The sequence below is a fragment of the Alosa pseudoharengus genome, unplaced genomic scaffold (assembly GCF_046254945.1).
Source record: "Alosa pseudoharengus isolate Yale_2024_CS ecotype anadromous, Long Island Sound unplaced genomic scaffold, YU_APseudo_1.1 YU_APseudo_1.1_scf_8, whole genome shotgun sequence".
Taxonomy (NCBI): Eukaryota; Metazoa; Chordata; class Actinopteri; order Clupeiformes; family Clupeidae; genus Alosa; species Alosa pseudoharengus.
The window spans coordinates 26999937-27027893 of record NW_027468870.1 but is presented as its reverse complement, the minus strand read 5'-3'; the positions used below and the strand labels follow the sequence as shown (position 1 = coordinate 27027893).

General features: G+C 42.6%; 2 long non-coding RNA genes across 2 annotated transcripts; both read right to left on the bottom strand.

Moving 5' to 3' along the window:
- Positions 1-20639: 20639 nt before the first annotated feature.
- On the bottom strand, positions 20640-21301 carry LOC143111734 (uncharacterized). Its single transcript, XR_012984603.1, has 3 exons — positions 21232-21301; positions 20808-20907; positions 20640-20693 (listed from the first exon to the last, which is right to left on the bottom strand). It is a non-coding gene; the product is annotated as an uncharacterized LOC143111734 (long non-coding RNA).
- Positions 21302-21930: 629 nt separating this feature from the next.
- LOC143112500 (uncharacterized) lies at positions 21931-22369 on the bottom strand. The gene is made up of 3 exons (XR_012984770.1): positions 22292-22369; positions 22126-22158; positions 21931-21996 (listed from the first exon to the last, which is right to left on the bottom strand). It is a non-coding gene; the product is annotated as an uncharacterized LOC143112500 (long non-coding RNA).
- Positions 22370-27957: the final 5588 nt, after the last annotated feature.

Below are 27957 nucleotides of genomic sequence, written 5' to 3'. Positions count from 1 at the left end.
GTGAGGCCTCTGCAGATTCGTTGCTTGTCACATCGTCTAATTCAGATCCACCGACCGTCGCACCCAACTCGTCTTCATCAGGGTCCAAGAGGACTGCTGTATCTAATTCACACCCTGTCGCTGTACTGTCTTCAAATACCCCGTCAGCCACATCCAACTCGTCTTCATCAGCGCACAAGAGACCAGATGTTTCGAGGCTTATAACACAATGACCAGCTAGATCCTGGGATGGCGCTACAAAGTATAAATAGATAAATTAATACGTGTGTAAATTACGTTTTAGATTCATACATAAAATCAAACAGAAACTGACAAACCTACCTTCAAAATCGAGATCACCTCCACCACTGTTGAGGTCGCCTATAACAGCATGCAAAGAAGCAATCATAATGCAAAGTTTACAAATAGGCCTACTAACAAAAAAATAAAAGGGTACATGCATAAACAAATACAATTTCACTCTACCTGTTATAACATTTGGATTGGGGGGATACTTACAAAGTTGTTTTACACATCTGGGTCTGTCGTTAGATCCTGTACCAGATGTATCCAATGGATTAGAACCACTCAGGAACAATATACTGTTTTAAAATAAAAGTGTTAATGTCAATGAAATATTTCATGCGGGTCATAGACTAGCAGTGTCAGTAAGAGTAAATATTTCTTAATGTAGACACAAACTCACATGCATTGGGGTCCATGCCGTTGCTCTTCCTTCTGACACCAACCAGGTTAAGAATGAAAAAACTGGTAAATTTAGGCCAAGCTATTCTATCAGGGGTTTTTAAACCTTAGGGGGTGGGCAATTAAAAAATGTAGGAGGGTAATATAGCCTAGCCATACTAATAGTATGAGGCGTGTCTTTCAATTGCTAATGTTAGGATTCAAACCACACAGGCCCTAGACCAGCGGAAAACAAAGCATTGACAACGACCCTCGACACCTACCCCCATGCAGTCGTTATTACAATTTCCACCCAGACAACCACCACCCTAACCAATACATGTATTTAAAGGGACACCAGGCAAGCCTGATGTTTTTTCTCTACGAAACTCCCCCTCGCTCGGTCTGAAGCTCTTTTCCTTTTCTTTGCGTCTTCCGTCAAGGGTTTTAGCTGCTTTCCTTTCCGGAAATGTTGCCATCTTTGCTGCATTCACTTTCTATCTATGTCTATATTCATAAACTTAAAGGAATTTTTTTTCTCAAATTCACAAACTTTAGGATTTCAAAGACCTGTAGAAACGCTGCTTGAAAATTAAATCAAAGACTAAATATTCCTTGATGAAAAATACATTTTTTTTTTAGCTTCCCAATGTTACACTGTACACTTTGATTAAACTGGAGTGGACATTTAGTAAGCTTCAAGAAAACTTATTTGAAAAGTCTATTATCTGTAAAATGTGCCTCTTTATTCCCAATAAATAATTAGAAGCACAAAATAAATCAAGCCTCCCATAATGAACATGCTTGAAAATCAAAGCAGCCTTTTATGAACTCTTGCTCCCCATGTTCACCAATATTACAGCAGGAAAAGCTTGAATATGTCCATATACTAGGTATCCACAACTTATTTACACTTGGGAGAGTGTCTCTCTGTGTAGTTAGAGAAATGCATCTATTTTGGGATGTTTAGAACAGAAACTCTTTCTCAGTAACATCTCAGAGAGGGGAAAAAACGTGATGTAAGATATAATCACAGTCTTGGACTATCATAGAGACTGTGAGCTTGACAGTAATTGCTTTAAATAGGTTTTAATGAAAAGATTCTCACCTTTATCTTATGTATCACACCTTGTCGGCGACTGACATTTTTTCCCAAGCTATGCTAAATGAAACTTCTTCTTATCAAATCACTGGAGGTTATGCTAAGCTTCACAATGGTAATGGTGAGTAAAAATGTAGGCCTATATGATGGAATGATAAGCAAGTTTGCAGGCCTAATTTCCCAATCCGCCCTTCAGACAGTATACATAAATGTATGGATTCACAATTAAAGTAACATCTAGAAACTAGAAGGACACTCAGAGAGCACAGACCTCCACCAAGGTCATGTCCAGGGCTCTCAAGTTTTGAAGTTTGCAAGGAGTGAGACTTTGTTTCTCAGGGGGGAGGGGGCGTGGCATTGGCACAGTGCCACGCCCCCTCCCCCCTGATCGAAGTACATTAAAGTCCTACGTCTGCTTGAACTACTCACTCCCCATAACCCATCGACCCAGCTTCATGAGAGAGCACAAATTCCATTATTTCAAACACACTGTTTTATTTATTCTAGAACCCTATAGTAAATAATACTAAATAATAATAACATAAATTATAATAATAATTTCACCCAAATGGGCCCTTTGAACAGCAGTGGCTCATTCTGCTCTAAACAAACAGAAAACAACCAAATGAGAAAAAGCACATTTAGCCCCAAAATGGTCTTTTGAACAGTGGTGGTTCTGTCCATGTGTGTGTGTGTGTGTGTTTATGAGTGATGTTGTGTGTTGTAAGTGTTTGTGGCAGATTTTGATGCCTTGATGACTGATACTGGGGGCCCATTTAAAGCACTGTGGTTCAATGTCAGCCATTTTCAGTCATGAGGCCATCCTTAAAAATATTCTTGTTTGCAGTAACAGCCAAAGAAATAAAAAAATGGGTCGGTAGGTAGGTCAATTTTTTTTTTTTTTTCAAGATTCAAAGTAAAAAAAAAGTACAATTTTGGTCATGGTGATTACGTAGGTATGAATTTAAACAAATGTGCATATTGTGACGTAACTGACTGGGTCCTCAACCCGTGCCTTCAGGCGCATCACTGCAAACCTCAATCTGATGCAGGTTATGTAGACCAGCCTTTCTCAAACTTCTTTGATCTGAGGCCCAGTCATGGTGGACTTTGGGGTCATAGGGCTCATCTACACGTACCCAACCCCACTCCCTCCAAATCAAATTGTCATTATCATTATCACAATCATTATTATGCCTATATTGTTATATATGCACTTTCACTTAAATGTTTTGTGACATGCACATCAGAGGACTGCTTTACTAATGTAACATATAATTAGTTTAATTGCTTTTGCATGGTTGCATGATGCTTGCATAAGAAAAGAAATACTTCTCAAAACAGCAACAATTATATGGGTGCTATTGTTTTGGGATGTTTCCCTCATGCAAGCATCATACATTGGTAGGAAATGGAGAAAAAAAAATACATGTTTTTTAATAAAGTTTAATTTGAATGCCTGAAGGATTCAGGAAACACAATACCAGCTTTTTTGGCGAGCAGATAGGCGTAAATCACTGATCTGTTGATCTTTAAAGCAACACCAAAGAGTTTTTTGTACCTTAAAATAATGTTTCCAAAATCGTTTCAGTGGTTCATCAACTTGTAACAGGGTGAACGGCACTTCTGTACTCGCTTCGCAGCCCTCTATCGGCTATAACCGCACTATGTAAGTTTGCCAGATCGGGTAGCGGATCTGTAGTTCGATGAAATGAGACATAAGAAACTACAAATTTGACTTGCGTTTGATGTCGCAATACATCGTACTTTTATAAATCATGCAACATATTCTACCTTGTCTGTGGACATTGTTATTTGCAAAGCCGTTGCTGGATAAACAAATAGCATGCGTGCGACAGAGGGAAAGTTCTTTGGTGTTGCTTTAACCGATAGAAAGAAGGCTACAATAGCTTTTGGCCACGTTATATTCAAATTTGACTATACAATACTCAGTGCTATACAGTATTATACAGTCTCTGCTCTGTTTCTATGGAAGTTCCAAAAATCAACGTTGTTGTCAAATGTCGTTAAACAATTAAATAGCATTCAACAGGTTGAAGCGGAGCTTTGATACCAACGTTATCGATTAGTTTCAGTTTCTCTCGCGCAGGCGCCTGCATTGAATGAACGCTCATACCACCACTTTATTGTATGGCTCCATGTTTAATGACATCGATAGCAGAAACGTTTGTTTTCTTTTTTTGTCGGTCTGCGGTATCTTGATCAACTGTGCAGCAAATTATCAGACGAAGCACCAGGCCTAATTTCACTCCACGACTCTGCGGACCAGCAGTCTCCACGTTGCGGACCCACATCAAAACAAAACTATTTCCTGATTGGTTGAGAAATCCTATTTTCTGATTGGCCGATAGGTTAGTAACTCAACAGCAGCTCTCTGAGCTGAATGAGTGCACAGACAGCAACGTTGTGTGACACGTTTGTAAAATATAGCCCTTAGAAATTTCTGTGCGGGCAAGTTAATAATTTCTCGGAGTGAGAAATGTCTTGTGTGCCGTGTGAGCGTGTGAAGTCATTGAAATGCGTGTGTCTCACGCTCAATGCGTGAGACTTGAGAGGTCTGGTCATGTAACTCTAGTCTATGCAAGTCAAACTCGAGATATCAGTATGTAATTGGCTTATATATTGTGACGAGGCAAAGAATACTTGCTTTCTTGGCAGTTTATTACCAGCATTTACAGAGAACAATACACACAACTTGGACTGGCTCAGCTTATACCCTAGTGGCTATACTACACAACCTGGGTGGCATCCCGTAACATAAACCCTTTCATCCCGACAACACAACAGCCGGCTAGTTTACACACATACATGACAAGTCACTCACCGGTGATTAACGCATAACATTAGGAAGCTTACCCAGTATCTAAGCTGTACATTTCTCCCATAATCCACCGCATGAAGGTAAGTATAACAGTAACACATTTCCCTGTCAGCATGTCCGAGCCACGCTACATAGCCCCCCCCTAAGCGGGTCCCATGTCCCCATGACCCCAGCTTACATTACAAAGTCCGAAGATGAGTGGGTGGCCTGCGGGTACGTCCCGAGTGGCTTAGTGGCGTCTGCATAACAGACGGGGCTGTTCCAATTTCCGACCCCCCAACTTCTCTCCAGTCCCCGGGTTTCTCTCCCTGTCTTCTCCACCTGTGTCCAGTTACCCCCTTTTTTCTTGGGTTGAAAGAACTTGGCTATGCCAAACCTTTTCATTTTGCATCCTAATCTGACCTGCAGTTTGTCAAACGTAAAAATAGCATGTTGGTTAAAATCATATTATACAATTCCTATTTATCTATCCATATCAATTGAATCATAATCCTTAGTAAAATGTAAATACTTTGACTAGATACATAATATTGTGTATTCCCATGAGAATTGAAATACATGAAATACCACTGTCTTCAATAAACCGACAGTCTTGTACCAAGGCTGCCAGATGTCTGCTGGTTGAAGACTTTGGTGGTATTCAGATGTGGAATGTAGCCTAACTAATTACATCAACTCAAATTACCACAATTAAGTAGGTTTTCTTGTACTTTTAATGTATTTTTTAACAAAAATACACTCACTTCAGTAAGTTTAAGTAATTGTACAGAAATATATTTCAAATTGCATAAGCTACCAAGAAAAATGTGGTTAATCATGCATCAGATGCTGTGCTGGCTTCAGCTTTCGGTTGGTTCATCTACCAGCAAACCCAATGAAATATTTAACTGGAATCTAAACAATTACATCTCATGCATCATGCTTAGTGCATGAGATGTAATTGTTTAGATTCCAGTTAAATATTTTAAGCTGATATCAGCTTCAAATGTCTAGACTAGTAGCCTACTCTGAGTAGGGTTTGAAAGTAGTGGGCTACTTTTATTTGTTGTGATTGAGTAGAATTTCAGTCATGTAGGGCTAACTGCAAAATGCGTGGTCAACCAGAGAGAAAACGGTAACGTTGTTGATAACAGGTGTCCACGTGAGTCAAACGTGCAGTGTGCATCATCAGCCTATGACACCGCTTAGATATCTCAGTTTAATTTGGCATTTTCAAAATTGGATAGCATCTGGGAAAGTGGATGCATGCCAATTTTGTGACAGCAGTAGTTTTAATCAAAGGTTATAAACTAGCGACACACACAAAGAGTTATCTTACCTGACCATCATTGATAAATTCGATGATACAACAAAGTATTGCGGATGTAAATAACGTAACAATGTGGTTGTTGGAGGGTTAACTGTCTGCTTATGGACTTTTTTTTTACTTGGTGTCAAACTTACCTCTAAACTCACTGCTAACTGCTTCAGCCTCTCTTCTCCGACACACTGCGTGCTCCGAGACACTGCCAGACTGCCCTACTACCAATGGTGAAATTTCGCGGGGGTCGCTGCCTTGGCTGTCAACGACTAGGCTATGAACATAAAATATACTTATATATTTTTTTTAATCTGATTTATAAATGGGGTGGCAACAGGGGTGGCAAGACTGTCTCTCAGGGGTGGCAGCTGCCACCCTTTGCCACCCCTTGAGATCCGCGCATGCTTCAGGCCACTTGGTAAAGTAGTCCATTGCTACCAAGATGTACCGGTTATTCCGCTCGGTGACAGGAAAGGGTCCCAGGACATCCACGGCAACCCGCTCCATGGGTGCTCCGACCTGGTACCGCTGTAGCGGGGCATGGGAGCGCCGTCCGGGTTCTTTCCTCGCTGTACAGGCGTCACAGCAATGGACGTATTGCTCTGTATCGAGGCGGCAGCCAGGCCAATAGAACCGTAACCGGAGCCGGCGTAGTGTTTTCGTGACACCGAAATGGCCAGTCCCCACCGCACCGTGATTCATTTGGAGCACCTGGCCGCGGACACAGGGTGGCACCAGCAGCTGCAGTGTCTCTCGCTGTCCCGACGGTGTCTGCCAGCGGTGATACAGCAACCCATCCCGGATGGTGAAGTTGGGCCACTGTGAGTAGAGGGCTTTAGTTTCTGAGTCCAGGGCAGACACAGCGGACCACTGTGGACGGTGTTCCTCTTCCACCCAAGAACGAAGCCTTGAGAGGACGGCATCTTGCTCTTGCATCCGCCGCAGCTGCTGACGGTCGAATACTTCCCAACCGCTGGTGTCTGCGGGCGGCAACGTGGCCGCACTCCTGGAGATGCAGTCTCTCATCTCTCTCGAATGCTCGTTGTGCATTGCATCCACTGCTGTCGTGCTCCTCATCTCGTTCCACTCACAGTGGCAGCATTTTGTTTCCAAACACAGGCGCCGTGACAGTGCGTCTGCATTTGCGTGCAGCCTGCCAGCCCTGTGTCGTATTTCGTCATAGTCTTGTAGTGCTTCCAGCCATCGGGCCAACTGTCCCTCCGGCTCACGGAAACTTAGCAACCAAGTGAGTGAGGCATGGTCTGTGCGTAGTAGAAACTTGTTTCCATAGAGATAAGTTCTGAAGTTTCTTATCCCCAGAACCACCGCTAGCAGTTCCCTTCTCGTGACGCAGTAATTTCTCTCTGTTCGACAGAGAGCCCGGCTAAAGTAGGCAATAACCTGCTCCCCATGTTCCCCCTCTTGGGAAAGCACCGCCCCAACACCCACATCGCTTGCATCAGTGTCAAGAATAAATGGTGGGGTCAGGGAATGCCAGCACAGGTGCCTCCACTAGCGCTGCTCGGAGTCTGTCGAATGTGTTCGTACAGTCCTCACTCCAGTTGAAAGGATGTGACTTCTCGGTCAGCCGGTACAGTGGGCTGGCTTTGTAAGCGAAGTCTTTGACGAAGCGCCTGTAGTAGGACGCTAGCCCTAAGAAGCTCCGAAGCTCGGCAACATCGCGGGGTTTTGGCCAGTCTCTCACGGCGGCGACTTTGCCTGGATCGGTTGACACGCCGGCCTCGCCCACGATGTGCCCGAGGAAGGCTGTTTCCCTCCGCAGCAGATGGCATTTCCGAGTTTGCCATGGCTCCCTTGAAATCCGCAGCATGACAGAGTAGGTCGTCAAGAAACACCACACAGCGACTCCGTGGCACGTCTGCAAGCACTCGCTCCATTAAGCGCTCGAAGGAAGCAGGCCCGTTACAAAGTCCAAATGGTAGGACCCTGAATTGCCACAGCCCCTGCCCGATGGAAAACGCCATCTTGGGGCGTGCCTCTGGCGTCAGGTGCACCTGCAAATACCCACTCCGTAGATCCAGCGAGCTGAACCACTTCGACCCGGCGACGTCATCAAGCGCGTCGTCGATCCGGGGAAGCGGGTAAGAGTCTTTACGCGTGACTTCATTCAGGCGTCAGTAATCGACACAGAATCGGCACATCTGATTTTTTTTTTGGCTGTTGCTCGGCTCGATAACCTCTGCTGCTGCCATTTCGGTGATCTTCTCTTCCGCTGCAGCTCATTTGGCTAGGGGCAGACGCCGGAGTCGAAGACGTATTTGGCGAGCGTTCCCTGTATCAATGTCATGTTGGACTAAATTTGTACCGACGCACTCTTCATCCCGAGCAGCAAATATGTCCCCAAAATTCTGGAGGAGTTGATGTAATTGAAGCTGTTGGCTAGGCAGCAGCCCTTCCTGGCTGCGCATACACAACTATTGTACTGCCTGTCTCGTCTCCTCGGATGGCGATGGTGTGGGGCTGTGGCAGCTTGGCATGGTGTTTTCCTTTCGTTTTCGACGTGTCCTGGCTGGGGCAGGCTCGGTTGTGGCGTGGTGTTTGTGGTGTGGAGCTAGAGGACCGAGTGCCCTCGGTAGATCAGCAGCTGATAGGCTTTCGACCGGCAGCTCGGTACTGGCTACTGCAGCGCCTCGTGTTGTTGTATCTTCCCCAACAGCGTGCAGGTCCACAGTCGCTCTGCTTATGCGAAGTTGAGCTTCCTTCACATTTACTGTGGCCCCCCACCAAGTCAGTAAGTCCAGGCCGATGATGCCATCATCTTGTATATCAGCCAACCAGAATGGGTGTTGGACAGTGCGACCAGCAATGGTAACGGTCATGGCTTTTCTTCCTTTCATGGGTGCCCGTTCTCCCATCACTGTGGCAATCTGTGTCTGTGTGGCTACCCAGCCAGGTGGTGTTGACAGTTCGGTGCCAGGTAACACACCCGGTCGGATGATTGAAATGGTCGAGCCAGTGTCTACTACTCGCCCGCACAAGTACTTCGTCAACGTCATAGTCCACATACAGTCCCTGCGCGTGGCCAAGGCATCCCAGTCTTTGTCGGTCAGGAGGAAAGTTGATTGTCGAGGGCAGCGGTCCTCCCACTGGGCCACCCTCTATTGGTTTGGCGCTGGCTGTTGAGGTGCTGTCCGCGGGGCGGGCGCTGGGCATTCCCGGGCTATGTGCCCGAGCTCCCCGCAACGGTAGCAGCCCTCATCCCGTTTCCTCTGCTGTACGGAACTTCGCCGTGGATATCGTCGGGCGTTGATCGTCGCCACCTGGCGCGTCTCCATAAGCTCCTGCTTGCCGGGCTCCATGTTCACCTCCACCTGCCATACATGCTGCCTATTGGCGCATAGGACATGCTCAACACGCTCCGCCTCGTCCAGCGCTGTAGTCAGAGAGCGGGGGAAGCTTAGGCGGATGTGCTCCCGAAGCCGTTCTGGGCGCAGGCCCCGCACAAATGCCTGTAACGCTAGCTCCTCTTGTTCAACACCGGCAAAACTTGCGTATCCTCTTCGCGCATAGAGCCTCAGGTCCACCGCGAATGCCCCCAGGCTCTCCCCTTCCTTTCTGTAACGAGTAGCTAGTTTCTCCCGTGCATCGTCTACGAAGATACGCTGGCCGAAGTGACGCTGCAGGGCTCATTTGATCGCCGGCCAGTTAGCGTGTTGACCCGGCGTTAAGTCTATTAATGCCTGAAGTGCCTTTCCCTCCAACTTGCACGCCTGTCTCTTCGCTTGACCAGCCATTAAAGTCGACTGCCAGCTGTACTTGTACCAGATAGGTTTCCATATGCCCTTCACCGTTGTACTTTGGCAGTTTCATTGTGGCTCTCTTAGGCGTGTTCTCTGGTGGACGAGTTGCCATGTTCAGCACAGGGATCTCTAGCAGTGGGCGGGTTGGCATGCTCAGTGCAGGTATCTCTGGCAGCGGGCTCGGTTCTAAGCCCGGCATCCCGTCCAAGGCCGTCGACTTGCTTGGGACGAGTGCAGTTGGGTCGCTTCTATGTCGTGGGTCGCTGGCGCCATCTGCCGTGGTAAAGCGTGATGAATTTCGTATTGGTGATTCTTCCATCTCGTAGGTGGGAATCTTGCCTTTCACGTAAGTCTTGGGTTCGATGGATCTTCCAGATGTTGTCCACGTAGGTGTATACATCCTTCTCCTCTTCTAGACCTTTCTGACACCAATGTGAGGAGGCAAAGAATACTTGCTTTCTTGGCAGTTTATTACCAGCATTTACAGAGAACAATACACACAACTTGGACTGGCTCAGCTTATACCCCAGTGGCTATACTACACAACCTGGGTGGCATCCCGTAACATAAACCCTTTCATCCCGACAACACAACAGCCGGCTAGTTTACACACATACATGACAAGTCACTCACCGGTGATTAACGCATAACATTAGGAAGCTTACCCAGTATCTAAGCTGTACATTTCTCCCATAATCCACTGCATGAAGGTAAGTATAACAGTAACACATTTCCCTGTCAGCATGTCCGAGCCACGCTACAATATGTAAACATAAGATGTACATCACCTTTAGGTAATCAGTTTGATCTGAAAATGTTTTAATGCTGCATTAATGAGAATACCTACACACTATTTCATGAACTCCAAAGGCCAGCGCTGCATCTCATATAGCGTACTTCTGCACTTACAATTCCTAATTTGAGTGTATTTCACACTGAGAATTCTAATGACACGAGGTGCACTGCTAGTCCCCAGATGGTGCACTCATTAGCCGGCTTCAGACCGTCGAGCCAGGTCAGGCTAGGAAAATTTGAGGGGCCACCTGGTAATAGTAGCCCACGCTACAAGCCTCATGAACCTGACACGTTTGTGTTCAGACTGTCAAGGCCATTAGCCTCTCTGCATTACACCTCGACACGCCCTCGCTTGTGAAAACGTCACCAATACCACCCATTTTCAAACAGGATAAACAGAAAGTCGCGTATCTCTTTCCTATACTGGGGTGCGATTCCCAAAACCATAGCACTTTGTTGGTTGCAATGCAATTTCCCATTGCCAACCAACTAAGTTGCTAACGGGTTAGCAACTATGGTTTTGGGAAACGCACCCCTGTATGCTATCGAAGTCAGTCACCTATTCTGTCCTTTTAGGCTGCGTGTGCCTATTCATTTCTATACAAACCAAGATGGCGGATTCCTAAAGAAACGCAAGCACACACAGCATACGTGTATCTAAATGAGCTATATATCTTAATGAGCTATGTACCATAAATTACATTTTACCATGAATCAAAGAGCTGTAAACACTGTTGTAAGGGTGTGTGTAACGTTACAAATCCGCTTGGAGCTCTGGTGGAATTTTGATTTCACGAAGATGTGCCGCGTGAGTGGCCACCCAGCCCAGCACCAAACTCCAAGCGCACAGTAAAGAAAATAGGAGTCCCTAGAGTTGGAGGAGTGAGCCAAAGCGTTTTATAGCCGACCCAGCCATTGTCCTAATCTAGAAACGGCCCGGTTAGCTTTATTTTAGCGTAGTCGCTGTAATCCGGCAATATCAACTAGCATGTCGTTGCAAAAGTGAATCAAATAACTCAAGATTTTTTATAATTATTTCTCGTAACCTGTACATTCACATCGAGTACAAATATCAATGCAAATTAACACAAAGGGATTTACTAGACCAAATTAGATTTGGAACTATTTTCGGGCATAGCACCGGCAAAGCACCGCTGCCAGGCGCAAAGACATCACGCAGCATATGAAAACCCTCAACTTCCGGCAATACACCAGCGTGACTACCAAGTTCTCTGCTACTAGGCTGACACTGACAAGTGGGCTTTCTCTAAGAGTTCTAATGGCGATGAATATGGAAGATTACACGATAGATGAAGATGATGACTTCGACTACCAAGATCCAAGACCCTACCTTTTCGAACCTGAGTTCACTGAAGAGGAGTTGCGAGCTTTGGATCTGGGAAGAGAGGACGTTGCGACTAGTCAAGGCGAGTCAGATGAGAGAACGAGAGCAAACACAAACTGGTGGTGTGAGTGTGGAGTGTGCCAACCCATGACACTCTTTTCACATCATAAATATGGTGTGCAACCATACCAGAAACAAAATTTTTCACATGGTAATATTATACATATTTAAAAAGTGGATAAATGGACCCAAGGTTCACACAAATTGTGTAATTTGACAAATTCCACATTGACAAGGGAATGGTAGAGCAATGTCTATGCTCAGCTTGCCTTTAAGAGCACAACTCCTTACATTTGTAAGGCTTTTGTTTTTAAGTCAGCAAGTTTCATGGCCATGTCACATCCATAACGTTTTATAGGAAAAGTTTATGCTACACATACAGTGTTGATGCGACAATGTCCATAGTGTCTGTGCAAAGCTGATTTATATCAATGTAAAGTGTGATGACCAAATTGTGCCCCTTTCTTACTTTTAAAACTATTAATGGTGCGTTATGGATGTGACGTTATGGATGTTACATTATGTAAATTTACAAGACTTTAGACTTTATTATACCTCAAAGCCGATAAAACGTCTGTTCTGGTGGCATGTCAGTTTCAATGCATTTCACCTTAGTGTTTACAATTGACATTTCAAAGATTATTAGGTTGATGAAAACCACAGGGAGGCCTCGCCTAAGCATTAGCAAAACAAACATAATATTAAAATACCTCCAGTAATTAGCCTAGCCATAGCCTATTTTCAAGTGGCCTAATAAAAATCTGAAAATCTGAGCGATTATCTTCCCGTAACTGTCATACTTTTGTTGTACAGTAACTGGATTATCGTGTTAGCTGGTGAAGATGGCTGACTTGAGTTCAGCTGGAGTTAACATAGCAACCTCCTTCTGTTGCAGATCTGTTCAGCCTGCCGTTCATGTCTGCTTAACACAGTTTCATTTTAAATGACGTGATATGCCAGCATTTGAAGTGTCAGGTCCTCTGTAGCTAATACCCACAGAGTAACATGAGTAATGGCAGCAATAAACTAGATGTACCACATAGCGGTACAAAATATGACCGCCTCTCAGTCCTGAATATTCTCTTCGCAAAAATAAATCATGCTTGTCAATTTGTCTCCATCTCCTACTCCTGCAACTCATGTGCATTTGTACTCGATGTGAATGTACAGGTTACGAGAAATAATTATAAAAAATCTTGAGTTATTTGATTCACTTTTGCAACGACATGCTAGCTGATATCGCCGGATTACAGCGACTACGCTAAGATAAAGCTAACCGGGCCGTTTCTAGATTAGGACAATGGCTAGGTCGGCTATAAAACGCTTTGGCTGACCCAATTTCACCTAGGGGTGGCGTATTCCTTTAAGTAGCTAGAAAGCCTAGGCTATTCCACACTATCGACATATTTTGTCACTAGCTAATAGCCTATATCGGCCCTTTGTCAAATACAGTGGCATTATCAGCCCTGACCAAAACCGTTCAGGAATTATTCATGCAAAAGTGGAACGTGAATAATGTTTCATTCTCCCTCCTTTTCGGCACGAATGAAACAGAATGAGAGAGCATGAACCATATAGTTTCTCCCGTTTTGTATTTGCCAAATTTGACAAGTGTACTTCCAAGCGCGAGGGAACATATTTTTGACCAGGGGTGCTGAATAACAAAATAGGCTAATCCGACGATTTCTCCCTCAGCATATGATTCAGCATATGATTTAGACAGCTAAATACACCATTTCAGTGCCGTGTATGAGTAGGTCTAAGAGTGAGAAGTTTTATAATGCCCTGGGCAGCCACATTCCACTGCAACTATGCGCAGCACTTGCCACTCCGACTCATCAATAAAAACTGTGCGCGCACACACCAGTCCCATAGAAGCGCACTTGACTTTACATCATTAACCTATTTCAGTATATAGCCAGAGAATGTCCGTAGACGGGCTCTGATATAGCCTAGTCTAGGGTTAATTCCTTTTCTGACTTCTTTCTTTTTATCGCCATGGCATTTAGAATAAAGAATAACGTTCGCGAACCCTTCTGGTTTTGTTGTAAAAACAAGCTTACCATCGGCCTATCCGCACATTTTAAACACAAGGGATGAATTGAACGATGACGAAGTCGGACATATAGGCATAGTTCATATTGAAAAAAAGTTATACAAATTGGAACTCTAGCTTTTCCCCACTGCAGTCTTTTAATGCCATCTAATCATAACGTGCGCAGTCTGCGCCATACTTAAGCCCAAATCACCCAAGATTTGCGACAAGAAGACCTGCAACATTCTATTAACCAGCAACTTGATGCAACATTCTAAAACCTTGCAACTGTGACCAGACATGGTGAATGCTTTGCGACAGCTTGAAACGACGTGCAACATCTAATTCACACCGCTGTAACCTCCTTTCTGTAACGGTTTCGTGTCATTGTGAATCTTTGGTGTGAATTGGGCTTTAAACAGACAATCTGACGGGTTTTAAAAGATTAAATACAACCCGAAACTAAAAAAAAAGACCAGGCCTCTACTGGAAACCGGCCTTTAACCCAAACCTGTAGCCACGCCAGGTGTTTAAAAGAGACTGGCATCTCTTTGGGACTCGGCTATTATTTGAAGTTTTACGGTAGTCCAAAATGAATCAGGGCTCTATCTTGGCGATCTAAAATGCAGCGCACAGCGTACTCCTATCTTACATTCAAATTTTTCGCCATGCATTTCTCTTCTATTAATTAATGCGCCCAGGGATGTGGCAGTTAAAAAACTAAGGTGTGGTCTAGCGCATTACCTAAAAATCACTATCTTACACCATCTAAAAAGCATCACACCACTGACCAAGAAAATCCTGGTCTATAGCGAAAGGTTTATATAAAGCACAGCTGAAGACGCACTGTCACGAGATGTAAGCAGCAACTCCTCTGCAGAATAAATGTCCTTCGGTTTTTTATTCAGTCATTGGAACATTATTGGGGTAGGTGTTGTTTTTTCAGGCTATGTTTTCAATGGTAACCCATTGTCAGTCAATAGTAAAAAGTAATTAACTGTGTATAACCGTTTTGTCGTTGACTAAGACAGGGGTTCCCAAACTTTTCAACCCGCGACCCCCAAAATATCCGTGCCAGAGACTGGCGACCCCCACTATCCCTGGATGCGACTCAAAAAATAAAATAAAATGTGCGCACCGGCCATACGCACTAGGCTTATCCAAACACGGGCTTAACGACAACACAAAAGAACAGAGCAGCCTGTTATGATTTTACATATGGAACTTTACTAGCCTATATGATAAAAGCAGAATACCTTAGTCAAAAAATAATATCCATGAGTGCACATTATTGCTGTCATGTGCAAACTTAACTTTGAAACATTACTTTAATTTCCATTTTAAAGCAACACCAAAGCACTTTTCCTGTCGCACGCACGCTTGTTTATCCAGCACTGGTTTTGTAAATAACGATGTCTACAGACAAGGTAGAGTACGTTGCATGATTTTATGAAAGTATAATGTATTGCGACATCAGAAGCAAGTCAAATTTGTAGTTTCTTATGTCTCATTCCATCGAACTACAGATCCGCTACCCGATCTGGCAAACTTGCATAGTGCGGTTATAGCCGATAGAGGGTCGCGAATGCAGAAGTGCCGTTCACTATGGAAAGCCGATTGAGCATTTATTCTGATATCAGGCATAATTGTCATGTACATGTAAGACATTTTTGTCAACTAGTTAACTAGTGAGCCATGTTTGTGTGAACTAGTTAACTAGTGAGGGCCAAAATATGCACACTAGTTAACTAGTGGGAGCCAAAAGGCTCACTAGTTAACTAGTGAACACATTTTAGCTTCACTAGTTAACTAGTGAGAGCCAGAAATGTCTACTAGTTAACTAGTAAAGGCCAAAATGCATACCAGTCAGCTAGTTGAAGGCTTTTGGGTCTCACTAGTTAACTAGTGACAGCCAAAAATTTGCACATGTTTACTAGTGAAGGCAAAACCCCTCACTAGGTTAACTAGTTGCAGTAGGTCAATGTCACTAGTTAACTAGTGAACCATAAATGGCTTACTAGCTAGCTAGGTGATGGCAGCAGGCTCACTAGTTAACTAGTTGATGCATCATTTGTCCAAACTAGTTAACTAGTGAGGTCATAAATGTATACTAGTAAACTAGTTCAAGACAAAATTCACACTAGTCAACTAGTGGCGCAGAATTCAAATTAGGAGGCGGAGAATTCTGGAAATTGAGGCTTTCTATTGGCTCCCTATGTCCAAATAGAACATGACAACCAATCACAGTGCTGAATTTCACGAAATCCCACCCATAACATTTGCATGTGGCACACAAGTTAACATGCTGGCCAAAGGAACTCTAGCTAGTAAACTAGTGGCTTCAGTGTGACACTTACATGTAAACTAGTGAAGGCAGAACTGCTCACTAGTTAACTAGTGAAGACACAAATGCCCACTAGTTAACTAGTGAGGTCTAAAAAGTGTCACTAGTTTACTAGTGTGCACCAAAACACCCACTAGTAAACTAGTCATGGCAATTTCCATTCGACTAGTTAACTAGTGAGGTGCAAAAAGTGTCACTAGTTTACTAGTGTGCCCCAAAATGCCCACTAGTTATCTAGTGAAGGCCATTGCAGCCCCACTAGTTAACTAGTGAGATGCCAAAACGCTCACATGTTAACATGTAAAGGCCAAAATGCCCACCAGTTTACTAGTGAGGGTGTTGTGGGCCTTACTAGTTAACTAGTGGCATGCATATTTTGTTCACTAGTTAACTAGTTACACCTAAAAACACAAACAAGCTGACCGTTTTTGTCCACTAGTTAACTAGTGGAACAATTTAAGTCTCACTAGTTTGCATGTGTGGCAGTAAAGCAGCTCACTACTTAACTAGTGCGCACAAGACACACACTAGTGGCTGTTTTTGGAGCTATCTAGTTTACTAGTAATGCAAAAGGTACTCTTACTAGTTAACTAGTGAGACATTGGCCTTCACTAGTTAACTAGTTGACATGTTTGGCCTTACTAGTTTACTAGTAATGGAACAGGACATGCTTACTAGTTAACTAGTGAGCATATCTACATTATGAATGCCTTTCACTAGCTTATAGAGTATGGAAAGCCGATTGAGCATTTATTCTGATATCTTGATATCAGGCATAATTGTCATGTACATGTAAGCCATTTTTGTCAACTAGTTAACTAGTGAGCCATGTTTCTGTGAACTAGTTAACTAGTGACAGCCAAAATGCTCACTAGTTAACTAGTAAGGCCCAAATTCTCTCTAGTTAACTAGTTCATATGTTTCATATCTTACTAGTTAACTAGTAATGCTCAGCATGTTCACTAGTTAACTAGTGGACATTGCAATGTGCACTAGTTAACTAGTTTTAAGACTTCTATATATTACTAGTCAACTAGTAAGGTACAAAATGTTTACTAGCTGACTACTGAATGTCAAATTCCCACTTGTTAACTTCTATGTAATTTGGCCAGCCGCTTGAGCATTTATTCTGATATCTTGATATCAGGCCAACATGCAAGCCATTTTTGTCAACTAGTGAGCCATGTTTGTGCACACTAGTTAACTAGTGACAGCATAAATGCCCACTAGTTAACTAGTGAACACATTTCAGCTTCACTAGTTAACTAGTGAGAGCCAGAAATGTCCACTAGTTAACTAGTAAAGGCCAAAATGCATACCAGTCAGCTAGTTGAAGGCTTTTGGGTCTCACTAGTTAACTAGTGACTGCCAAAAATGTGCACATGTTTACTAGTGAAGGCAAAACACCTCACTAGTTAACTAGTTGCAGTAGGTCAATGTCACTAGTTAACTAGTGAACCATAAATGGCTTACTAGCTAGCTAGGTGATGGCAGTAGTCTCACTAGTTAACTAGTTGATGCATCCTTTGTCCAAACTAGTTAACTAGTGAGGTCATAAATGTATACTAGTAAACTAGTTCAAGACAAAATTCACACTAGTCAACTAGTGGCGCAGAATTCAAATTAGGAGGCGGAGAATTCTGGAAATTGAGGCTTTCTATTGGCTCCCTATGTCCAAATAGAAGATGACAACCAATCACAGCGCAGAATTTCACAAAATCCCACCCACAACATTTGCATGTGGCACACAAGTTAACATGCTGGCCAAAGGAACTTTAACTAGTAAACTAGTGGCTTCAGTGTGACACTTACATGTAAACTAGTGAAGGCAGAACTGCTTACTAGTTAACTAGTGAAGACACAAATGCCCATTAGTTAACTAGTGAGGTCTAAAAAGTGTCACTAGTTTACTAGTGTGCACCAAAACACCGACTAGTGAACTAGTGATGGCAATTTCCATTCGACTAGTTAACTAGTGAGGTGCAAAAAGTGTCACTAGTTTACTAGTGTTCCCCAAAATGCCCACTAGTTAACTAGTGAAGGCCATTTCAGCCCCACTAGTTAACTAGTGAGATGCCAAAATGGTCACTTGTTAACATGTAAAGGCCAAAATACCCACTAGTTTACTAGTGAGGGTGTTGTGGGCCTTACTAGTTAACTAGTGGCATGTATATTTTGTTCACTAGTTAACTAGTTACACCTAAAAACACAAACAAGCTGACCGTTTTTGTCCACTAGTTAACTAGTGGAACAATTGAAGTCTCACTAGTTTGCATGTGTGGCAGTGAAGCAGCTCACTAGTTAACTAGTGCCTGAAACGGCTATTTTGCAAATTCTAATGAGAGGGTGGGTAGAAGACTCCTATTGGATATTATGTAAGAATCCCACCCAGTCTAAATGTAAATTTACTGTTCATAGCCTCGCGATCAGGTCCTGATGGGTGCCCCTAGTGGCTAAAGTGACACACTGCTCTGCAACGGTACTTCAGTATAGATACTAAAGCGGAGCCTGCAGTATGCAGAATCTCATATTCTGTCAAAATGGTTTTTAATAATAACAGGGAAACCCCATGCTTTAACAAGTGAGCTCTTAGTGATCCACACCAAAGATTCAAGGGATCGATTTTAATATTAGGCCTATTCTTTGGTTATTGTTGCTAGGCAACCACAGACATAAATGTATCCATTCAGTCACGCTTTTCTGATTAATAACTGAAAAACAAAAGATTGTACACATTAACTGCACATAGTTTCAAAAGTAATTAAAAGCTCAAAGATCAAGAAAAAAACTCCATGCACTTGTAAGCACATAACAGACATGAAGTCAAATTGACACATTCAAATTTGTTGGGCGGGTGCTGAAACATTAAATTGCTTGTGTAATATAACGTGCATAAATAGAATATAAAATACAGTATGTCTAGCCACAGCAATTTAACTAATATCAGTAACAACGCTGGGTCCAACTTGTGTGTGTGTTGTCCTACCTGGCTTTAAACTCTTTTCTGTAGAGCAGAATGAGCATGTCTCCTGCAAAAGATTTTGCACGATAAATACTTATGTCAAGTACGCATCAAATGATTCTTTTGTCGCAGACCAGTCATGGGAGTCATTAAAATTAAGGGCCCTATCATGACATTCTAAAGTGCATCGTCACTCGTCAAAAGTCTATTCAAATTTAGTAGGATGTCCAGTTCACATTGGGAGGGGTTTCGCTATCAAAAGTGGAGCGCATGGCGTAACAAGGTGTTCCTAGGTCTTTTAATCAGTCATATGGGTGTGTTTGGGGCGTAACATCATTTTAAACCAATGAGAATGACATCTGTCATTCCCTTTAACGGCGCAACATGCGATATGTCAAATAAATGCAACGGTATTTTGGCATTCAAAGGCGCATTTGAAGGAGGCTGCTTGCGAGACCGTATAGAATAGTCATTCTTAAACCATGCTTTACTAAAACCTAGCATAGCCTTCACACATTTGCACTCGTCTATTTAAACTCATTGGCAAAGTGAAACTAACTTCACCAAGGAGTCAGTCAACGACAAGACAGTTATATGCAGTTACTTTCACTATTGACTGACAATGGGTTACCACCGAAAACATAGGCTGGAAAAAGCAACACTTACCCTAATATTGCTCAAATGACTGAATAAAACAACATTTATCCTGCAGAGGAGTTGCTTATATCTCGTGACAGTGCGTCTTCAGCTGTGCTCCATACGTGTCTCTCGCCTCTCCCCTAATCACTTTTAACCGTCATTACCAATTTGCAAATGATGGTGAATAACTACTCATTATGAGATGTACAGTATTTCGTAATATCCTTGTTCTAATTATGTTTCCCATTGTAATCGTGCAATTTGTAATGCTTTGCATGGACGTGCGCTGGTGTGCGTTCGTGAATGATAGGATGGTGCGTGCACCTGCATGACTGGTGACATGCGCTCTTAAAATAGCATATGAACAACTCGCCATTGACTTCTGACCAGGTTTAGGTGGTGTATGATAACGATTTTTAGACAACGCGCTAGACCCCTCCCTAGGTTGTTAATTGCCACACCCCTGGGCGCAATGCTTAAAAAATAAAGGTGCAAAATACCAAATTCAACTTTGCGCGGGTGAATAACGAGTATTACGCCATGCGCTGGTGACCCAAAATACAGCCCTAAGTCCCAGTCCCTGATGAGGTGGAGTTTGGGTTATCAACGCATCATATGACACTTCACATGTGACCCCTCGTCATCACAGATTTAACTGCCGATTCACCACTCACCCAAGGATTATGTTAATGACTCCCTAGACCAATCTGTGACAAAAGAATCGTCTGATGTGTACTTGGCTTTAATCTGACAGCAGAATGTTGCTTTAGATAAAATATCATTAGCACTAGCCTTTTTCTTCCCTGACATCTTCTTGTAGCAAACTGTACAGATGCCTGAACTATCTGCAAAAAACAAATGCTTTGTATAATACAATGATACTTTGGATAAAAGCAACCATAACCAGCCAGCAGAGCTCAATAAGGAGCACCCATACGGTCTAAATGTATACTACTTACCAAGGGACTTAAACAACAAAGTCCCTAGTCTCTCCCGCTCCTGGGAGATGGGGAGGCAATGGAGGTGACCTTGTTGTCCCTGGAGGATCATTTCTGCAAACTAAAAGAGCAACAGAAAGTCTATTTTAATTAAGTAACATCACTAATACCAGACTGCATCACACAAATCTGAAACATATAGAGCAGCGTAACAAATTGTGGTTAAAAATGTCAATTTGGGAAAGGGACTATATTACAACGGAAGATTATGGTGCTCATTATATAATTACACGATCATGACTGTATCATGTGCTGAAGGTAGCACTGTGTCCATGTCCAAGATCCATTAATATTTTACCTGCAATGCACCTTTATTCAAAATTGCTCTAGTTAAAGTGAAAAATAAAAATATCTATACATTATGCAGAAAATGACCAAATTGTACCATTATTGAGAACACTCCACATGACACCGAGTCATTTTGAAAGTCATGGTCCCTTTTAATGATCTTCCAGGACCTTTGGCAGCCTCTGCTAGCAGCAAATAACCTGAAAGATTAGAGAATATAAGTGTGAAAGAGATCTCTACTTAATTTTCATTACCTCATTTTATAGCAGTACAAAAACCTTATACCTCCCATTTTCAATTATTTGGGAGCAACACTGTGGCTGCTCCCCCAATGAGTCGACAAATGCTATCTCTCCCTCTTCCAAGTTGCAATGCTATACAGAAGATGGGAAAACGTATGAGAAAGGCTTGAAGGAGAATTTCAACCAATCTTGAAATGACTGTGTTGAAAATCACTGAAACTCTTTTAAAATGTCAAGCACTAACCGCTCTAACAACACAAAATGGGAATCGCAAAACAGCAACAATAATGATGACAAATGTGTGATGCTATTTTGCGCATAATAGTCTCTGCATAACCTAACTGCAACCTACAAAGAGGGTCCAGTGGCACTCGCCCAACAAGTAGGGCCCGAAGACGGCCCTGGATCCATTAAGAATGTTTTTCTGACAGGAAATAAAGAAAACATTCATGAACAAACATAAATAAACTTGAGAACGTATGTATTCTGTAGCACTGAACAATAGCCTTAAACATTTACATAACTCTTACTTTTACAAAATAAGTGCTCCTGGACCTGGAGCTGCCCTCCAAAATCAGGCGCATAGCCTGGCTACTTATTGCCTCTGTCCCAGGCTGGCCCTAAGCGAGGGAGAGAAATGGTTTAAGTCATTAAATCATGTTATATCTATATTTGATGTTTGTATATATGTGTGTGTGTGTGTGTGTGTGTGTGAGAGAGAGAGAGAGTATTATAAAGGTATGGGTTACCCTGCTGATTACTAGAAATAGGGCATCCATTACCTGAGAAAGTAATAAATAATCAAATATAACAATTACAATAAATCACAATAGAGTCAAGTTGAAGTGAAAGGCTGACAGTTATATAGCCTAGAAGGGGCAAGAGGATCATTTTTTAAAAGAAATAGAAAATTACCTCATCAGGAAGTTCAAATGGGCCTAAAAGGGCCTCCAAACTGCCCAGAAAGATCTTAAACGGCCCAACAGTCCCAAGGACAACGTCACTACAAAGTCCTTTGGACTTCAGTGTTTCTAAGTCTACATAGGTAAAGAAATGAAGTTCCAAAATAGTTAACCTTACTTAGGGTAATGGCACAAATTTAATCCAATCAACTAGTACATGTAGCATGCTAAACTACTTTAAAGTAGTGTTGGTGTAGCCAGTTCACCTTGTTTCTCTGTCTTTTCCCCATGTCTGTCTGTTTTCCCTACATGTCCCACACTGGCCTGCTCCCGCTAACTAGGGGGGCGTGGTGATTAGTTACACACCGGAGTTTGTTCGCACTGATTACTGGCCGGACAGTATAAAACCACCCAGGTATGAAGAAGCGTTGTAAGCTCTGCCTGTTTAACCCCCTAGCGTGTCGGATTCAGTCATCAGGTATGTTGCAATACTCCCGTTTGCTGCCGGACTAATAACATGGTTTAATCAATGTTTGTCTTCACCTGTAGCTTCGCGGTCACTGGCTAGTCTACTCCTGCTGCCCGTGTTTTAGACACCATCCCTTATTCATTCTACAGGTATGCACCTATGTTTGTCTTAAATCTCTCATAGTTTATTTTCTGTTTTGAGTCGTAACATTTTCTCTTGTATGCCTGTAGCTGAACGTGGGTGAGTGCTCTCCATGCGGCGCTTTGTGCACTAATCATAGTTACGAACATAGGTATGTACGATGCTTGCTTTAATGGGTAACTTTCTAGGCTGCAGTAGAAGGCTTTATGTTCAATGTCTTTTCTGTCCTGTCCAGGTAGCGTGGCCTTTTCCATCTACGTGGGGTGCATAGCGTGGGTCGTGCTGCTGTCTTGTCTGTAGTTTATTTTGGTGTAGCCTAATTTTGTGCCGTTTCCAAGTAAGGTCCGTGTCTGTTTTGTTTCTTTTTGTGGGCATTAACTTAATGTCTACGTCTGCCTGTATTCTTTGGGTTTATTTGGCGTTTATGTCAGCCTACATGTTGCTTGCCGCATTAGTAGAGGAGCGGGGCATAAGTGGCATATGCTTCAACCTGGTAACTGCTTAGTGTCGGTCTGGTGCTGGTTGTCATTTGTGTGTGTTTGTATTTCTTTTTGTCCTGGTGTGCCTGCATTATCTACCATCACGTCTGTATAGGCTTACTGTATTTTTTGCCCCCTTGTGGTGCTGTTTTATTTGTTTGTTTAGCAGATGTGGGGCCCTCTTTGAGGGAGGCTAGTCACCTGGTGGTGGTACCCTGTAGCTGCACATTTGTGGTGTCATTGTTGCTTGCGGTGGGCTGCTGTGTCACTGGTAAGTAGGCTTGGGTATCGAATATCGAGTATTGGTTGGAACCGGGACTATCTTTGCGATTTTCCCGGAATCGTTCAAAAGTTTAAATTTCGATTCCTACTTTCGATTCCCAGTCTGCCGACAGGAAGAAGAAACGTCTGAACACCAACGAAGAAGCGCATAGTTAATAGAATTAAAATTCATGGAGAAGGTCAGACTATTTCATTCAGAAAGCAGGGTTCCCGAGGATCGATCCTTAAAAAGTCTTAAATAGGCTACAACTGAATTTTCGAAAGAGAGGTATTAAATGTGCGAATGGGACCGCCAGCGAGTGCAAGAGAGCGAGTGATGTCTCCATCCAGTTTCGTGTATTTAAAACGCAATTGTATACGTGATAGGCTATTAGGCTACGGGAGGAAGTGTAGTGGTTACAGAGTGAAGATGTTTTTCACGGGTTTGGTTAAAGGTGTGAAAACGGTAATAATACAGTAGGCCTATGTACAAAATAATATGCCTGGCGTTTTCGTGGTGTAGCTGAGGCCTGAGAGATAGACAGGGTAGCCTACGTGGAATGAGGGAGCCTACGGTAGAATGAGCGGGAGAAAGAGTTGGTAAGCCAGTTAGCGATAGGTTGGCCATATGTTCGAATTTAGGCCGGACATATGGGTTTTAAAAGCCCTGTCCGGCGTCCGGCGCAGCCTCAAGCCGGACGTTTATTTGTTCTCCTTTTTGGAGTTGCGCTTGGCATCTAAAGTCTTTGCTCGGACGCAGCATCGTTTCACAAACTATGGACGCGAAGACTGCTGGTGAAATTATGTGCAGTGCTTCGCAATCAGGAGGAAATACTGTATACCGGTATGTTAAGTTGATCTGTTTGCATCTTTCCAGCGTGTGTTGCTGGCCTAGCCTAGGGAAGAAAATATCTGTCTAAGTTATAATAGCCTACCTGTAATATCTGCCAGCAGCTTGCTTGCCAGCGTTTCCCAGTAGGCTAGGCCTACTTAGCAAAAGTTGTGAAATATAACCGCATATGTTTTGAATGTCGGCGACTGCTACATAAAAATACGTGCGTTCATAATGTGCGTGCTTGAGATGAAACCAGCAGTTTTCAGCAGGATCATGCGAAGAGGACCTGTCTCTTAATTAATTTAAAACAAGTCAATGGTTTTACAATGTTTCAGTCAAGCTTTGGTTGGTTTAGATACAACTGGTATGCAAAATGTAAAGTAGTGGATTAACTTTAATTTGCTGTGCTGCATATGGACAATAGATGCACATAGTAAATTATATAAAGTAGGCTTATTAAAATATGTAAATAGCTTAGTTAACTTTGAAAAAAATATTTAAGGGAATCCAGTCCAGTGCACGTCTTTGGCAAGTAGCCCTAGGCTACTACAGACACAGGTGAAGAACAGCCTCAGCAGTAAGCAAAACCAAATATGTACAGTACAGCCAGCTTCAAAAGCAAGCAGTCCAGACCCTAAAATTGGGCATTTATAGCTGTGAAGGTAATTCACACACAATTATTTTCTTTCGCCAAAATATTTTTGGTAACTTCTGTAGACATCCAAAATGGGGTGGGGGTTAAAATTAGTAGGAAAAAAAAACTATTGCATTAAACAGTCTTATATATCTTTTTGCCGTGGTATAGTCTTAATTTTCATTTAGATGTCTTGAAAAGGTCTTAAAAGTCTTTAAATTTGCACTTGGAAAATGTGCAGATACCCTGAGAAAGACCGTTGGTTAGCTAGCTCATTTAAAATATCCTAAACTTTTTTTGACCCTGCCTTTAAAAAAAATCGGAATCGAGAATCGTTAGGAACCGGAATCGAAATAAGAAATCGGAATTGGAATCGGAATCGTTCAAATTGAAACGATACCCAACCCTACTGGTAAGTCACTTTCTTGCAGTGTGTATGCACGTGTGATTGCTGGAACTTAGAACACACCTCCAGTTAGCCTGCCTCCCTCAGGTAAGCCCCCATCTGCTGTATCTTTTTAGCTCTAGTGGAGCCTTGGCCCCACTTAGAAATCACCTGTTCATATTGTATCATAATAAAAGATAACAATAATAAATATTTTTGTACTTTCATAACCTCTGACTCATTTCAGGTATTATTGCAGGACGCTCCTCCTTTCCCCCCCTTTGGTTATTTAATAAACTTTTATGATTTGACTGGAATTCACGTTGTCTGCTTGGTGCTTTCGGACCTGTGTCAAACCTTCCTTAGCAAATTCTCTTAAAGAAGTCCCTGGGTACTAAGCCCAGGGTGGCGTAGTCAGGCTACTGGGAGTGGCTTATAGCCTCTCTCTCTCTCCCTCCTTACTGCTCTGGTCACATTGGCAATTTAGACTTTCTGCTTTTTGTAATCTCTGGATACCAAAATTCACATTTTATAGACTAGCGACTGTTTTGCCGATTTGTTAATGTTTTTGGTGAGAAACATCAAAATACGTAGTCTAACTTCCCTACAGCGCTCTGTCTCAAGTGCCACACCAGCTTGAAACAGGCAGATAGAGCATATGGGCAACAGTTTTAGCCACATGTACTATGATGAGGCAAGTCAGGGGCCACATATTGTACAATTTATACATAGCCTAATTGTGTTGAGTTGAATGCCATGCCAATGATGTTTCATGTTACAGTACCCAGCATTTCTCAGTATTTCACTGATATTTGGGCCTATTACATAAGTGCCCCGGGGCCCAATTGAAACACTCCAAGGGCTGCATCTGGCCCAGGACCTTATGTTGCCCATGTGTATGATTGTACATCAACTAAAAAAAGTACCGGTATGTGCTCTACCTGGTCAGTTGTAAATATGCAAATTATGCAAACAATATCATTATGTATGCAGATGATGCAAATGTCTAACATAGATTAGGAAAAAAATAGTATGAATAACTTACTGTTCATTTGGCTTGGTTAAGTTTCCCTAAACAGGCAAAGACAAAAGGCAAACATTAACAACATGTATTTCTCCTGAAGCAGTAAATGGGATACTTATGACTACCTATGAATGTTGAATGGAGATAGGGTAAGGTGCCCTGAGAGCAGTATTAGAATGTACAGTATGTTGCAAAAATGTCCATGGTGCTCTCAGAGCAGCATTACAATATCTGCAACAAAAATGCCCTAAGAGCAGCCAATGAATGTTGAATGGAGATAGGGTAAGGTGCCCTGAGAGCAAAATGTACAGTATGTTGCAAAAATGTCCATGGTGCTCTCAGAGCAGCATTACAATATCTGCAACAAAAATGCCCTAAGAGCAGCCAAGCATTTTGTTGCATGTAGCTATGACATGTGGAGCAGCAACAATACCACAGCAAAAATATCCCTCAAACATAACTTGCAATGACAGCCGCATAACTTGCTATCATAGCCAGTAAAAGTTATAGCACTATGTTTATATTTACACTATTATCCTTTCTTAGAGCTAGCTAGCTAATGTTGCGAGTAACATAAGGTGCAATGAGAGCAGCTAACTTGCTATCATAGCCAGTAAGAGTTATAACGTTAAATTCCATCAGGCTAATTTAATTAAGTTAATTAATAGAATATAAGCTAACATTAGCTATTATCCTTTATTAGAGCTAGCTAATGTTGCGAGTTAGCTTACTTCATTATCTTGACATTTTAATCTAATAATCTAATATAGTTCAACATAAAGCATAGCATTACCTTAACTGCAAGGAAAGCGTGATGTAAGTTAATTAATAGAATATAAGCTAACATTAGCTATTATCCTTTATTAGAGCTAGCTAATGTTGTGAGTTAGCTTACTTCATTATCTTGACATTTTAATCTAATAATCTAATATAGTTCAACATAAAGCATAGCATTACCTTAACTGCAAAGAAAGCGTGATGTCTCCCGAGTCAGCGTGATGTCTCCCGAGTCCTGAGAAAACATTTAAATAATCCATGTCCCGCCTCCTGTCATTGCTGATTGGATGACTGAGAGAACCAATAAGATGCAATGCTGCCCGCAGAAGATATTTCAATAACTAAAAGACCCATCTGCGTTTCAGTGTTAATCTCATCTAATGAGATGGATGCGCGCTATGCGCGGAACACAGCAAGTCCATTCTTGGTTTAATTGTGGAGACGGCCACACGGAGATCATCCTCCACATTTAGACGCGATCTGTATTTGTTTTTAATATAAGTCAGTGCAAAGAAAGGTGTCAGTACGTCGATCGCGGCCTTGGATAGCTGTGGATATTCCCTCTCGACTGAAATCCAGAACTCAGCAAGCGTCTTGGAATTAAAATCTGTTTTTAAAGTGCGGTCACATGACAGCTCAACCAGTGCGTCCTCCATGCCGGCTGACAGATGACT